Genomic DNA, 16,723 nt, shown 5'->3' with positions numbered 1-16,723 from the left:
TGACTGGGAGAACTGTGTGAGATCCGAATGTACCTACTTTTACGGGGACTGAGGCGTCATTGGCCTATGAACAATGTTTCTTGTATCGTGTATCTTCTTCAGGAAATGTCTCTATTTTTCATACTACATGGCTGAATACCTTCTGGACAAACTTCTTATTTTCAAAAATAAGGATTAATCTATTAGCTAATATTTGTGGGAATAAAGGAAACAGAAAGAAAGAAATGAGGATGTTCGTTATCACAGGGAGGGCTTTTCAAATTTGGCTAACCAAACCCAGTCTTCCCCAGACTTAGGGAAGCTCTCTGGTCAAATAATCATGTAGTGCTGCCTCCCAAAGAAGAGTGAATTCAACAAAGTGAGGGGCTCCCCAGGGTTCATTCTGGGGAATCCAGGTGGGCAGCTGATTTGCGGTTAGCGGGGCGCCTGGCTCTGTGGGTAGAAAGCAGAAGTATCAGTGTCAGTGTCCGACTTCGCCTTGGCCTCAGGTGAGCCCAGCTTCCGGGGCACCTGTGCCTGCTGCACCAGTTCTCTCCATGTGACCTGACATTTTAGCAACTATAGCTCCAAGAATCGGGCTCTAGAATCAGAGCATTAAACCAGCAGACATAAGGTAGGGTCTGTTTCACATGGTTTCTCCAAACTATGTACCATGCTTAAGGGACTCTGGGATCTGTGACAAGAAGCTGGTGTGGGAACAGGGATGCAGGGTAGGGACTGGGCAAGCTAGGCTGATAAAGCCCCCTGGTATTGTGCAAATGCTTTCAGAGGCCAGGTGGCCAGCCAACTAACTTAAGTGACCGTATAAGGCGCTGTCGGGAGAGCTGTTTTGCCATGTAGGAATGTAGGCCCAGCAAGGTCAGTTCTTTAAGCTTTCATGATAAGCTAGACATTCAGGGTTTGTAAATATTGACAACTAAGTCAACAGTTTAAAGTAGTGTGAGAGTCAAAGAAAAGAATTCATATATGATAGTGGGCCCATAAGATTATAATGGAGCTAAATGCCACAAGTTTGCAAGCTTCGGTAAGGGCGACTACTAGAGTCTCTAGAAGGAAAGGACCTACCTCCTTGCCTCAAAAAGGTAGGGATTTCAGTGGTCTGGGCTGAGTCCCAAGCACCAGACTACCCTGATGTGAAGGCAAGATGGAGCCCTTCTCGCTCTCTTGTAGGTGCTAACGGGCCACATCCAAAGGCTTCCAAGTCTGCCTTTTCTCCTAATTCTCCTCAGGTGACTTTTTCTATAGAGCCATAACATCACCAATTCCCTCTACCTGTGTTTCTCCAACTTCAATGTACAAAAGAACCACTCAGGAGCTTGTTAAAATACATACCACTAAATTCTACTGAAGAGATTCTGATTCAGTAGGTGGGTTTTGGAACTTGCTCTTAACACCCACCTTAGTTTACTCTAATACAGATGGTCTGGAGAACACACTTCAGAAACACTGACTCATCAGCACCAGCAGATGGATGGTACATCTGTTATTTCAGCCCTAGTTTTTTGCCTACATTATAGATCTGTATATACAACTGCCTACTGGAAATATTCACCACTTTTACCTGGATATCTCAAAACTATCATTGTCTAAATCCAAATTTTTTACAATCATGCATTGCATAATGACATTTCACTTAACAAGGAATCACGTATATGATAGTGGGCCCATAAGATTATAATGGAGCTGAAAAATTTCTATCACCTAGTGATGTAACCATTGTAATGTGATAGTGCAATGCATTACTCAAGTGTTTGTGGTCTTGTTGGTGTAAACAAACCTACTGTACACATGCTAGTGTAAACAAACCTACTGAGCTACCAGTTGTACCAAAGTAGAGCACATACAATTATGTACAGTACATAATACTTGATAATGACAATAAATGACTGTGTTACTAAAGTACACTTTTATTGCTATTTTAGACTGTACTTTTCCTGCTTATAAAAAGTTTGCTTTAAAACAGTGCATTGTGTTAAGACAGCAGCAGCCTGATGTTCTCTACACATCTTGGTTGTATCATTTTCTCTTGTGCTTGATTTAATCTAAGCTGTTTTGCAGTAACATGCTGTACCGGCTGGTAGGCTAGGAGCAATAGGCTATTCATCTAGAATTGTGTAAGAGCACTCCATGCTGTCTGTACAGCAATGAAATCACTAAACGATGCATCTCAGAATATATTCCCATCAAGTGGCATATGATCGCATTTTCATTCAAAGCCTAACCAAAGACTTATATTCTTTATTTCATTGAAGTGCATCATCGTCGACTTAGTTGCTCAAACCAGAAATCGGCATTTGTGCCTTTGGTGGGTAGAGACTAGCATTTAGGGTGCAAGGAGTATGGGGAACGAGCATGCTCACCAAATTGATGCTTTTCTGTCCAATCTTTGCAAGGGCTGCTCGGTTACTCTACCGTGGCCTTATGAGTGTAATATAGTTCTTCTGGGACAAGCTAATAATAACAACCAGTTTATTTATTGAGGTTTACTCTGTGCCAGGCACTCGGTTTCACATGTATTAATTCAAACTTTTTGTAAAGCCACTGAATTCCCTGTCTAGTGTTTGACATCTCAGTGCCCCCTGAGGCTAAATCTCCTTTGCATGTTTCTAATTGCCAGGTGGACCCTCTGCTTCAAAGTAGATAACGCCATCTTTTCCCCAATGATAGCAACCACCGAACTACAGACCTCAGCACCCAAGGTCCCCACTATTGTTTCCTACTCATGATTCCAGGGACAATGGAGGCTGCCTGAACTTGAATCATATTTAATGTGTCTCCTTAGTAGTAAGTCAAGTTGCTGCCAACATTAAAACAATAGAGTGCTAGAGTCAGAAGGGCATTTAGAGATTGTCTGGTCCAATTTCCCTACATTGTACACTTAGAAACTGAGGTATAGAATGACAAGGTGATTGCTAAGGTTAAGAGAAGGGTAAGAGTTAGAGCTGGGGATGAATCTCAGTTTTCTGTTTTCTGTCCAATACTACAATGCAAGCCCCACTCAAGGGAAATTACATGACACTGGAGATTTTTGTTGCGTATTTTCTGTGTCTACGTGCACTTAGAATAGTGCCTGGAATGTAATGATTGTGAATGGATACACCACAGGTGCCTCTATCTGTGGCTGGTTGGCAGTGTAATGACCAGAACAGACATTTGATATAAAGAACCATGATTATGTTGTAGGAAGATTATGTTTAATGTAGTATTTAGACTATTTAGCATCTCTAGTAAAAATGCAATGGAGGAAATAGTCATAAATTAGTGGCAGCAAGGAGCTAGCTTAATTATTCTGTCCAAATGTCCCCTGAGAGAGGCCCGCTCTGGCCACCCATTCTAAAATCATGACCCATATCTTTCTCAGTGCTCACATTCTACCTACTTTTCTTAACAGCACGTCTCATTCTCTGAAATTATATCAGTATGCATTTTGTGTTTACCATCTGTGCACTCACTAGAAGAAGCTACAGAAAACTTGGACTTAATCTTTTTACCACCGCATTGCTGGATCTTTAAAGCGTCTGCAATAGTAGAGCTTCCTCAAAATGATGCTTTAGCATTTTGGATTGGAAACTTGAATAACATACAACACTTTGGCATTCAGAGGCCTAATAAACCTTTACAAATGGAAGCAAAACAAAAACCCAACACCGTGCGGGAGTCATGATGTGAGAGGTTCTGATGATGTTATTTGGAGAGATACTTAAAAAAAATAATTTTTGTCATTAAGTCAATGATTTCTTGTATGTATTGTTACCCTATACTGGATAAATAACCCAGGGCTGTAAGCCAAATTATGACAGACAGGGATACTTGCTTATTTATGAGTGTGGTAGGTTGAATAGTGCCCTTCCCGCCCCAAATTCATGTTTACTAGAACCTCGGAATGTGATCTTATTTGAAAATAGGGTCTTTGTAGACATAAGTAAGACATAAGGATCTTGAGATGAAATCATCCTGGATTTGGAGTGCACCCTAAATCCAAAGACTGGTGTTTTCATAAGAGGAAGCAGATGGGAATTTGAACGCAGAGACACAGAAGAGAAGGTCACGTGAAAATGGAAGTGGAGATTGGAATGATACCATCCATAAGCCAAGGAACACCAGGAACCGCTAGAAGCTTAAAGGAGCAAGGGAGGATTCTCCTCTAAAACCTTCAGAGGGAGTGTGGATCTACTGGCACCTTGATTTCCAGTCTTCTAGCCCACAGAGCTGTGAAAAATTAAATTTCTGTTGTTCTAAGCCACTGTTTTTGGTAATTTGTTATGGAAACTTAGGAAACATACAGCGATGACAGGAGATATTTGCTGACTCAGGGGTAGGAGGATAAGTAGATTGTGCTGTTCATAAGTTAGTCTACAATATTTTGAAGTATTGCAATACCTAACACATATAAGTGTTTACTGTGAGAAGATAATGCTGTCTGTTGGACTCATTTTTTAAAATGACATCCTAAAACTCAGAAGAATGGGCCGTCCTGGCTAAGCAGCTGTGACAGAGGAAGAAAGGAACCCAGACCCTGAAAACAGGCACACCAAGCCTCTTCCTTATTTCTTCACATGAATTGGGAGACGAAGGTGGGGTGGGGGCATTGCTTCTCCTAACCCTTGGGGAGTGTGTAGACCAGTCCTTCCAGTCTATGGGCAGTGAGTGAGCCTTACTGTTTTCCTTTCATGGCTACATGAAAACATGACCATTATCTTTAAATACAGAAGTGAAACATTTTAACTTCTTTTTACTGAAAACTTCTGGTGCCCAGTATTTATCTTACCTTCCATTTTTATTTCCCTCCTGCCCCTGCCCCCTTACTGCTAAAATGGCTGGAACCAAGAAGTCCGTTTTCAAAAAGTTGGCTTTCCCTTCTTCCCCATGACATGCTTCATTATCTCCTACTATCCACTCCTGCAAAGAGACCACAGTGTTCCTGTTTCTCCTGGCTTTTCTTGGTCTCCTCCCTCCACTTTCTCTCCTAACATCATCCTTGCCTTCAGCCATATTTGTCAAGAACCTTCCGGGTAATGAGCCCTGTTTTTTGTGCTGTATCCTTTTGCTTGGAATTTCTTGTTTTCTTTCTTATCAGCTTGTCTAAATTCTCTTTATCTCTCAATGCTTGCCTCCAACTTTTTCTTCCATCTGGTCGTTTATAGCAATTCCTAAGGATACTTTTATTTCTTCATTTCATATTTCTGTAGCCTCAGTAAAATACATTTTTCCCCTAATAATATGTCACATTGTATTACTCTTTATGGTGATAATAAGCCCTCTCTTGTCTGCTCATTTAGCTCTTGAGTTTCCTGAGGAAACAAATACACTGTATTTATGTTTGAAACCTCAGCACCTTGCAGTGTTCTGATATACTAGTTGCTTGGGATATATTTATTCACTGGTGGTAGATTTGGTACTTTACATGAAATAAAGACTCTTCAAGGCCAGCATATTTTTGTGTTCCCCTAAATTAAGTCTCTCCCTTCTTTTGGGCTAGGTCAATCAAAACTGGTCTCAGGGGTCTTTTGGAAACAGAAGGAGGAAGACCATTTGTTTTAGCAAAAAGAAAGACAAGGTCAGGTCAAAAGTGCCCAAAGGCAAATTTGCCATTTAAAACCAGCAGTCCCATTCCGGTGGATGAAGTCCTCAGCAGTCTCTATCAAGCACTGCTTCCCGGAAGTCAGGCACTGGGTAGCTCTCAGGGCCTCTGGCAAAGCAAGAGAGTTGTGGGGCAGAGGAGAGGGCAAGAAGAGGCGCTGAAAGGAACTGAAGGGAGTGGGCAGTGGAACACCTGCCCCTCTCTCTCATCACAAGAGGAATGGCTCTTTGAAAGAACTGTTGTAATTATGCAGCTACTTCAGGAGCTGTCCACATATGAGTCAGGGCTGCTGCTGGCCACTAAGCAGGTGACATCTCTACCTCTGCTATGACTGCTAGCTCACCCTCTGATTGCATGACTCCTTTGCTTTAAAAACTGTACAGAAAAAGTCCTTTGCCCAGTCATTTATAGGCTAAACTGAAGGCTAGGTGAGTCAGCCCTTTGGTAAAAGGAACTCTGGGACGTGCAAAATACAAGCAGGGCACGGATGAGATAATAAAAAGAGCATTTATGGACAACTTAATAGGTACCAGAACAAATATTAAAAGTGTAACGTTGTTTAATCTCTCTCCAACCGGTGAGGCAGGTACTACTTATTACTCTACAGAGGGTTAAGTGATTTGGTTAATGTCACATCACTATTCTGTGGCAGAACCAGGATTCCAGACCGCGAGCTTCAGTATTCCATGCAGTAGACAGGTGGTGACCATCTCTTTCCAAGCAAGATTCAGGACATGTGGCCTCAAGTGTATTAGTGCCCATTGGGTAAAGTAGGACTGGGCATTTACAATTAAGACTGTTGAGGAAAATCCTGACCAGCAGTCACTGGCCTTTAAATATCGGAAGAAAACTATGGATTATGTTTAAATTTCTCCTTACCTCTTTGGGAATAAGGAAATTATGTTGTTTATATTTGGAGTAGGCAATTAGCATCATCCTGATTGACCTATTGGCAGTTAAAAGTAGTTTTGCTGGAATTTTTCAAATCACTGATAAAAGTATTTCCTGATTGATTTGGTAGAGATTTATTGATGCTTCCAGCTATCGTTTCCCTTCATTTTAAAAGGGTCATCTACAGAAGATATTACATTTTGGTCATAATTAAAATTTTCACCAATTTTTGAAATATATATTGAGCTTATCTTCCCCCCAATCCCCGAGCATAACTCTATTATTAACCTACCGAGGTATTAGAGATGAACAGAAAAATACCGTCTCATGTAGTTACTTATAATTTTTGTATTCTTGGGTCAGATTTTACAAAGGAATTAAATATAAACAGACATATTTTAAACCTGTTTGCAGGGTTGTCTTTGTATGTGGAGGTGGAATAGGCAGATGTTTGGACAGTGTGATTTGAAAGTTTCCTATTTACATTATTTCTACCATTGCCCTGACACTCCGTCTGAAATTGTGCCCAATTTTCTGACTTCCTGTATAGGAAAGAAATGAAACAGTTTGGGTTAAAATATGGATGGGGCAAGTGGGAGATCTGAAGCTCTGCCAACTTGGTTTCTTCCTCAGTTTTCTATCTATATCCTTTTAATTGCTTATTGATTTATTTTTACACCATTTTTAAAACACTATGAGTAAGCAATTACCTCTTTTTACCAGGTCAATAGAATTAGGTCCTAAGAAAAGCTTCCATAGAACAGTAAGTTTTGATATGAAGGAATATGGCTTTTATTGAGCACCTGTGATATACCTGACACTATATAGGTGCCTGCCACAGCTTAGGGCATTTAAATCTGTAACAGGTCTGTGTGGTAGTGACTGAGATGGAAAGAGACTGTAGAATAGGGAGAACAGTAGTCTAAATCCTGAGTAGGATCTGTTCTCGAACAGGCCAAATGACCTACGTTGGACTCCTACGTTCACATGTAGATCTAACACCTCACTAATTCAAAGATGAAGAAAGGCTGATGTAGGGATTCTTAGTGTAATTTTATAGTAGCAATCTGCTTAGGTTTGGAGCTCTTAAGTGGTAGGACCAAAATTCATACCAATCCTCCCTATTCCAGGTTTCCTGACTCTAAAGTCAACAGCCCTTTCCTGGTACCTGGGGAAGAAGTATGAGGTAAGGGGTTAAAATGTGGGCTGGTATACCACATTACCTGGCTTCTCTTCCTCACTCCATCACTCTGGCTAGTCACGAACAACTCAGTTTCTGTGTGTCTCTTTTCTCAGAGGTAAATATGGAATTATTACTGATAGCACTTATCTTACAGTCTGTTGCAGAGATTAAATGCTTTAATAGATGGAATGGGCCTGGCATACAATAAGCCTTCAACAAGTTGAGCTTTTGTCACTGCATATTATTGTGGCAAAGATCAAGTGTAGAGGCTGCTCCTGCCCGGTCCTTAGATAGGGCTAACCTGGAGATCCTCGGTGGCTGCTGAAGCCAAGGGCGCAAGCTTCTTGGTCAGTAGTGAAAAGGGAACACTGATCCTGAAGAAGTCTTGCCCATTTCAATATTTTGCTTTGAAGTGGTCCTGAAGAACTACATTCTTACACCCCTGGCAGCTCTAAAGTAAGAGCAAATAGTGAGCCCTGATTGAGCTCATTCTTAAAATTATTATTAAAGGAAGCAAGACTTGTGTAAAGACAGGGATTTAAAAGTGGGGTAACAAGCTGCACATAACTGAAGCTAGACTTTTCTGTTCTGATGAACTGAGTTCATCCTTCTAGACACCTACGTAATTCAATTGATCCTGGACTGGAGTGAGTTCTATATCTCAAATAGGCAGAAAAGAAGCTGCTCAATAATTTTTACCCCACTCGCTTTTGAAATACAATGTGTTTTACAGACTGTCTTTCAAGGACAGGAAAAGTGCCTTCTGTTTTTTGAGGGAGAATGGGCATAATAAGCCACAGATCTCAGTATTATGCTACATTATTTATGAAGCTTTGATATTTTTTGGTTTCAACTATTTGAAGATTCCTTACTTTAAATGGAGATACAAGGAACAGATAGCACATGAAACCCATGCTAAATAGTAAATCTTTGTAAAATAATCCTAATCGTAATTATAAAGGCACAGTAGAATCTAATGATTAACCTGTATTTATCGAGCCATTACCATAACTCACTACATTAGTTGTTAAGGATGCAATAGTGAGAGAGATTTGGTCTCTGTCTTCATCATAGTTAAACGTACAAAGTGCTAGCATAGGAAATAATTCTCTGGGAAAACTATTGAAAGGCTCACTAAAGAGAATTTTACTAAGCTAAGCGATTCATCATATGATCACAAACTATGACTTCAATGTAGAAAAATGTGGTCATTCTCAGAAAGTAGAAAAGATGTCAAACTGGTGAGACCTATGGCAGTGAACTCTCAATTATCCCTGTGTCAATGAGCTACCTGACATGTCATTTGGCGGTGGCTCTCTCCAATCCATTGTACAATCTGCTGACATCTCACACCTCTCCCTTTCGCTACCAAGCCCATTTCTGAATCGTGCTGCCAGTCCAGGAGAAGGGCTAGTTTTCTCCTGTTTGCTACCGTGGGCATACCCGAATTATCCCATTTCCCTTTTGACATACTAATCAGTGATCACTTCCATTAGCGTGGAATATTAGTATGCTGGGCAGCAGCTTTTAACACTTTATAAGCAGCCCGTAAGCTGAGGTAGCAGTTGCTACTGGATGTGGAAGGGAACAAAGGCCACAGAGCAAATGGAAAAGAGCTTATATCAGGAAGAAGGGAATTGGTCAAATGTGGTTAAAGGGCCCTCCTCCCACAAGCTGCGTATCAATCATTTAAGCGCTACAGAATGATAGGCTCCTGAGAACTTCAGGCTGCAGAGAAGTTAAAAATTGTGTGTGTGTGTGTTTGTGTGTGTGTGTGCTTATAACGTATCTGGGTGGTTATATATGTGTATATACGTATGTAGGCATTTCTGTGTTTATTTTTAAGTGTGTATGAATGTATATGCTTGCTTATAAATATGTGTGGATATGTGTGGATATATTTGCATGTGCGTGTCAGACCATACAGGATGTCTTACAGGCAAGTAAGTGTAAGACTTCTCATACTCTTCACAGGCTGTCTCTTCTCACCCCCACCCCTGCACACCACCAAGAGACTGAAGCAGAAAGGATGCTTTGTGACCTGAGGCTGCATGAGAAAGTTTGCAGCTCTCTGAGGACATTCCAGCCGGGAACCTCATTGGTTCCTCGCAGGGTGGTGGGTTTTAGGAGTCTGCCGATTCCCCCAGGAAGAAGGGACCGCTGCTGACACGCACGGCTGAGGCCGCCCGCCTCCCAAACCCCCCTCCCCGCCCCTCCCGGTTCCTAAATCGTTCCCTGCCCGCATCCGCCGGTTCTGCAGACGCTGGCCAGGCCCGGGCAGGTTCGGCCGCGGCACGCACGGCCCGCGGGCTGGAGTCGGCCCGCCACGCAGGAGGGAGGGGAGCGCAGGGGAGCGGGAGGGCGGGGGCGGCGGGAGGCCATGCCTCCAGCTGCGGAGGTTGCCGCACAGCTGGAGCCACCGCGGTCACCTGCGCGGCGCCGTCGCCCTCGCCCTTGCGCTCCCGCTGCCCGGCCCGCGGCCGGCGGACTTTGCGGAGGGCGCCCGGCGTAGGCGGCGGCGGGTGTGGGCCGAGCCGGTATTTATAGCTCGGTGACAGCAGCCGCGGCAGAGACACCGCCTGTCTGTCTCGCCGCGCTTCCCAGCGAGGCCGTGGGCGCCTCGGAGGGCTGTGCCCGATCGTGTCCCGGCGAGCAGGCGCCCCGAGCCCGCGCGGCCCCCTCGGGTGAGTACGCGGCCCGGCGCTGGGCGCGCCTCCCCCGCCGCGCGGTGCGGCCGCTGCGGAGCCCTCCCGGCCGGCGGTCTGCCGCCGCGGTGCCTCCCCGTCCCTCCCTGCCCGAGAATGCGGAAGCAGGCGGGCACCCCGGCCCCGGATTCCCCCGGCCCCTGTCTTCTTCCCTTTCCCGAGGATGGCGGGCCAGGAGGCAGGGTAAAGTGTCTGGGAGGGGGCAGACCCAGCAGCCCTTCAGGGAAAGGGCAGAGGAGACTCCTAGGCGGAAGGCTTTTGAGGGGTAACCCTGGAACTCCTGAGCTCCGCGGGGGTACGGGACGTCTCCGCCACAGACCTTGAACTTTCCTCGCTTCACTAGTTCCGATGATAGGAATTGAGTAGAAGCTCTATCTGTCATTGGTTAATTAAATTAACAGGTTGCAGTTATGTTCTCCTTAAAAACAGCAACAGCACTTGAGTGTTTGTGTGTTTACTAACTTGATCATAACTAAATAAAACGATTTGTTGATACCCATTTTCGGAAATTCTGCAGGCCCACAAGTCTCTTTGAACCCATGTGATAACATTTCAGCTGCCATTATTCATTCTCCCAGTTGTGGAACAATAAACTGAGTGTGTGTGTGTGTGTGTGTGTGTGTGTGTCTGAGAGAGAAGTAAACATCACATGCTTATTTTAGTGTTTATGTGTCGATATGTCTCATGAACCAACATAATTTTTTCAGTAGAAGTATGTCGAATAAAAGTAATTATAAAAGATATATTGTTTGAAATCCACAGAAAGACTTCTAGGAAGATTTCAGGATTTGGTGGTGGTTTCAGAAAAAAAAAAAAAGTTCTTCCAATTTATGGAATATAAAGAGTAGTAGAATCACATAAAAGCTATTTTTTTATTGTTGTTGTAAAGTATTGAGCTTTTGCAATGTGCTTTCTAACTCAGATTGTGGATTTTGACATTTTGACTCAGGTATTTACTCCCCACCTCCACATCATCTCCATCTAATCCTTGTGATCAGAAACCAGTGCCTTGACTTAATTTGCTTCTTTAAAACTGCTAGTCATGAAAAAAAATAATTTCAGCTATGAGTGAATTTTATTGTATTCATTAACTCTTATTCTCTTTGGAGTTGTGTTTAGATTCTTTATCATAAACATATGTCACTGAAAAGGGGGTCTAAACAGTTTTAAAGAATTCATTGCTGATTATTTTTCAACTTAACGTGAAAAGGCTCATACATATTTTGCCATTTTAATGAAAAGTTGACAATGTCTTTGTTAGAAGAGAAACCCAGGTCTCCTTTGCTTTCAGGTTCCTGTTTGAAAGTGTGCAGTGGTTCAGTGCTTTGCTATCCCAAGGACTGTAGGATAAGAATGCGGGAAAGAAATCACTTAAAAAGTTGAAGAAAATGTGAAGAGAATGGCTAGGAAGTAATTTATGGGTGTGATCTTCCAAATTAGCTAGGGTACCACAAATACCATCCTGGTATATGCAAAGCCACTTACGGTGGTTTCATTGATTGACTTAAAAGGTTGCTTTTTATTTAAAAGGCTGTGTGGTTTCTTATATTGGACTGAAAGTGAGAAGTTCCAACTTCTGTTATGATTGATATTTGTATTTTTTAAAACCTGCATTAAGAACTTGTATTATGTAAAATGTTTTGTGCCATCTCCTCATGCCTGCCCTTTCTGCTAGCAATTCAAGGTAATATTTTAAGACCTCTTCTTACTGTAGGGCTGGTCCAGGCAAGTACATGTTTGATTTTTCTACCTTTCTGCCATTTCTCCTTTTAGAGGCTGAATATCCCATTATCTATAATCCTAGTACTCTTACTTCCTTCCCAATGGAACTCTATTTTGTATTCGATACTTCTCAGTGTAGGAAGCACAGTAGTATTAAGACTATTGACTTTGGTTCATATAGAGGTATTTCTGCCAATTGTTAGCCATGTGACCTTGGGCAGGTTATAACCTTTCTGAATCTGTTTCTTTACTGGTAAATCCAAAGGCTTGGTATAAGAACTAGTTGGGACAATGCATGAAAAGTGCTTGCCAAGAGCCCAACACATAAAAAGCACTCACAAATGTTAATTATTATTATGTTGTCTTTATCTGCTTCAAAGGGTGTTCATCTCAGGCAATGTCTTGCCCATTTCAGGAAATGGCAGTCGTTTCGGATCTTGCCCGCCCATGTCCACATCCAATCCATCACTACATCTTGTCAGCTCTTCCTTTCCAATGTATCCAGAAGCTGATACACTTGCAGCGGTCAGGCAGAGTGGCTCTTCTGCTGTGGAAGTCAGGTTGTGTCACTCTCCTGCTTCCCATCTCACGCAAGAGGAGAGTCCAGGTGCGCGGTGGCCTCCAGGCCCGACCGCAAGTGTCTGCTGCCTCCCAAACCTCGTCTCCTTTCATGCCGCCCTGCACCAAACCCTGTCCAGTCACACTAGCCCCTTGCTGCTCCTTACATGCATTCATTGTGTGCATAGCACAGGCCTTTGCAATTTCTTGTTCCCTCTGTGTAGATTACTTTCCCCCCAGATATCTGCTTGCTTCCCTCCCTTTTTCCATGTCTTTTTTCAAATGTCACCTTATAATAAGGCCTTCTTCCACTTCCTTTACACCTGATACTTTCTATTAACTTTCTCCTGCTTAATTTTCTCCATCAACTTATAACTTTCTAAAATGCATAGTATTTAATATTTCCCTGTGTAAAATCTGTTTCCCACATGAGACTATAACATGCAAGGCAACGGATTGTTGTTTGTTAGTAATCCTTGCGCATAGGCCAGTACCTGGCACAAATAGACAATCTGTAAATATTGAACAAATGAATGATGAATGTTATTATGGGATTAACAATTCTGGATTTCACCATTTTTTCTCTCTATGATTTTGGACAGGTAGCTGAAGCTTTCTGAGCTTCAATATTTGTAAAATAAGCCTATAATATTTCTTCTTTGTAGAGTTGTATTAAAAATCTTTTAACACTGAGAATAGCATATACAGTCACCCAATAAATGTAATATATAGTTGGTATTATTTTCACACTCATTTTTTAATGGAAGTGACCCAAAGTTATTATATTTTAACAATGGTTTTCATACCAGAAGTACCTGGAAGTGACCAGATACTTTACAAATGAAATCTCCTTTAGTCTTCATTACAATCCAGTGAAGAAAGTACTTTTATTAGGATTTTACTGGTGAAGAAATAGAATAGCAGAGAGGTTAGGGGTTTGCCCAAGGTCACAGAGCTAATGAGTAGCAGAGTCAGGCAGAACTGGACCGTATTCCCCTCACCGCATTAAGCTGCCTTTTGTAAAGCAAATGTTCCTAATACCTTTGAATCATTTTAATGACATTCTAATGGTGTGATTTTGCTGTTAAAAGCACTAAGAGGTAAAATGTGATGCAAATGTAGGCTATCATTTACCTTTTAAGGGAATAATATTAATTTAAAGCCCTGTTTCCCCTTTTGTCACATAATTCTGAAAGTGATTATATATTGGGGATTAAATGAAACGATTGTGAAAGTGTTCTGTTAATGGCAAAGAACTTCACCCGTATTAGTAGAACACAAACACAGCTGGATACTTGAAGAAAATAGCCTTAATGTTGTCTTGTACTAATATAGCCAGGAACTACCTAAAACATAGCTGCATATGTCACAAAGTGCACCCCATAAGAACTGGAGTACAGGAGGTCTTTTTAAAAATTATTATTTTTTTTAAAGAAATTGGATTCAGGGTGTGAAGTGATATTCATACTTTTGGTAGAATACAGGCACAGAGTACAGCCCTTTAAGAAGAGCTAGGAAGGGTTACCGTGAATTTTCAGACATAAATACCAAGGAACTTCATGAAAATTTGAGAGATAATAGGGCTCCACAGTGATAATGCTGTGTTCATACTATCATGTTAGGTGTTACCACATGCTAAGACGTGCATTAGCAGAGCAGTGCTTTGACTGCAGTTTCCTTGATTTGTAATAATGTATCTCTTGTATTGTTCATCAGAGACTTTTCCATACACATCCTTAAATATATCTTACTGTAAGTGATACACTCCATCTTGATCATACTTGTCATTGTGTGAAAAGTATTGCCTGAGGAGGGTCTCTATGGAGAAACATGACATTCATACCCCTGAAGTCCTTGTTTTCACTTATTTGTGAAGACTCTAATCAGGAAGGAAAGCCTGGTATTTTGGTTCAGTGAAAAACAAGTTATTGCAATAAGTGTTAGGGCATTGATGTTGCCTTGGTCTGGTTACCAGATCTTTTACTTAACTGTTGAAGTTGCCTCTAAATTAGTCTCCCCTCGCTCATCGTGCCTCATACCAATTGATCATTTCTCAAGACAGCAGAGAAATCTTCCCCAAACCCTGCTCCAGTCAACTGTATCACTCTTCTGCTGTGAAACCTTTGAGTCCCTATTTTCTCCTGAATGAAATGTAAAACAACACTTTTGTATAGTCCGCCTTCAGGTGACTCCAAATCATCCTTAACTCTCAGAAGATACCCGCAAGCACTGAGAGTTTCAGCCACACAGAACTATTGCTGCATCCCATACCTGTCCCAGGCTGTCTTTCCTGTGCCTTTGTTCAAAGTATCTTCCCAACCTACGTGTCCTTGTGTCCTTACCTCTTTCCCATTTTTCTTTAAATTCCTCTCCATTCTTAGCCTTCAGCACCAGGTGAACTACTGGCTTGTAGTAAAATGTGTGGCATTTCTAAGATCAGGTATAAATATTAGAACCTCTAGAGTTGGCAACCATGACTGAAGGCCTATGGATGACCAGACAGTGTATTAAAGCTTGAGCCTCTAGTTACCAATATCTTCATCACTCTATTATGGGAAAAGCAGAGGCTACCTAGATAGTGATAATGGCATGTATCTAATGATGTCATTGTTTAAAAAAGGGAATTAAATGGTGGGGATTTGTCTAGTCCTCAGAGTGTTTTCTGTGGGCATCATTGGAAAATCACAGCGTGAACATCAGTGATACATTACCATTCAGATCAACTCAAGTCTTTATACTGGAGAGGAACAGCTATCTGCAACATTTTTTTAAAGAATATTCTAATTCAGCCCTGGCTGGTGTGGCTCAGTGGATTGAGTGCTGGCCTGTAAACCAAGAGGCTGACCGTTTTACTCCCTGTTGGGGCACATGCCAGGCTGTGGGCGGGTCCCCAGTTGGGGGCGAGTGAGAGGCAACCAATCCATGTATCTCTCGTACATGCATGTTTTTTCTCCCTGCCTTCCTCCTCCTCTTCCCCTCTCATGTAAATAAATAAAAACTCTTTAAAAATATTCTAAGTCAGGTTAGGCCATGTAGACATTACATAGCCCACAAAGCAAGATTCTGAAGTTAAAACAATAATACAGTAAGTACATGTCAACCCTCCACAAAGCACTTGTTTAAAAAAGGATCAAGGTCATATGTATTCAGTGTTCGAAACTCTTCTGCCTTGATCGTATGTAAGCAGACGGAGGGGAGGTGTGGTGTGACTACAACAGAATCCCTCATTGGTTAGAGAAGCAACAAAGAAACCTCTTGACTGATACCCCTACCCAGCGTTGATGGCATGTGGGCATCGCTACTGCTCTAAGACTCGTTAGCTCTGAGATGATTTCTATGTATTTTCCTGTGGTGGTGATCTCTGGACATTTCCAAAGGTTGCGTGAGATTGGGTTGACAGCTGACCCATTCTGGCATCCTTGCATATTGAATGTCACAAAAAACGCATGATGTTCATTTTTGTTCTTGCTTTCTCTGCTCTTTTTGGTGTGAGAACCACACAGGTTTCTGCAGCTGTACTGGGTGATGTTAAAAAAAAAGAAAAAAGAAAGAAAGAGACTGGCCATAGTCACCATTCCTAAGTGTCTGAGCTGCAGTTCCTGGGAACAGATGTTTCAGAGTAGTCCCGCAGATCACAAGGGACTTGAAATTACTTAGAAGGTTTATGAATCCAAAGCCTAGTGACTGTGTGTTTTGCTGAATTTTATGGTCAATCCTTTTGTGTGTTTACATGGCTTTTCTAAAATACTTAAGTCTTCATTAACTTATATTGTGGGTTTAATTGACATTCATCAGCCTAGAATATTGGCTTGGGAGTTGGGAACGATGGAGCCCATTCTCAGATCTCCAGTGATTTAGGGTCATTTCAGGCTTTTCAGGCTTGTGGTTTGATCTTTTATAGAGAGAGATAGATACAGATGCAGAGAGGGTCCGGCACAAATAACGCCCCTTTTTATTACAAAATCATAAGCATGTAATTCTGTAACATAACAATATCACGCTCAAGCACATCCTATGACAGTTTAGGTGACATGTTCAAATTAAAACTATAAATTATTACACCTATATTATTACCCTACCAAC

General features: G+C 41.9%; 1 protein-coding gene across 3 annotated transcripts in view; it reads left to right on the top strand.

The window, feature by feature from the left end:
* The first annotated feature begins 10,069 nt into the window (after positions 1-10,069).
* TMEM117 (transmembrane protein 117) overlaps positions 10,070-16,723 on the top strand; it is a 392,305-nt gene continuing 385,651 nt past the window's right edge. For 2 of the 3 annotated variants that reach the window (XM_054591210.1, XM_054591211.1), the window contains exon 1: positions 10,070-10,339. The gene's annotated coding sequence lies outside the window, so the exon portion shown is untranslated. Of the gene's footprint in view, positions 10,340-12,611; positions 12,690-16,723 lie in introns of those variants that run through there. The other variant, XM_054591212.1, reaches the window with a different exon arrangement.

Source organism: Pteronotus mesoamericanus, unplaced genomic scaffold (assembly GCF_021234165.1).
Source record: "Pteronotus mesoamericanus isolate MK-2021 breed Mesoamerican mustached bat unplaced genomic scaffold, CSHL_Meso_final scaffold_21, whole genome shotgun sequence".
Taxonomy (NCBI): domain Eukaryota; kingdom Metazoa; phylum Chordata; class Mammalia; order Chiroptera; family Mormoopidae; genus Pteronotus; species Pteronotus mesoamericanus.
Note: the sequence above shows the minus strand (reverse complement) of the source record. Positions and strands in the feature narration are given on the sequence as shown.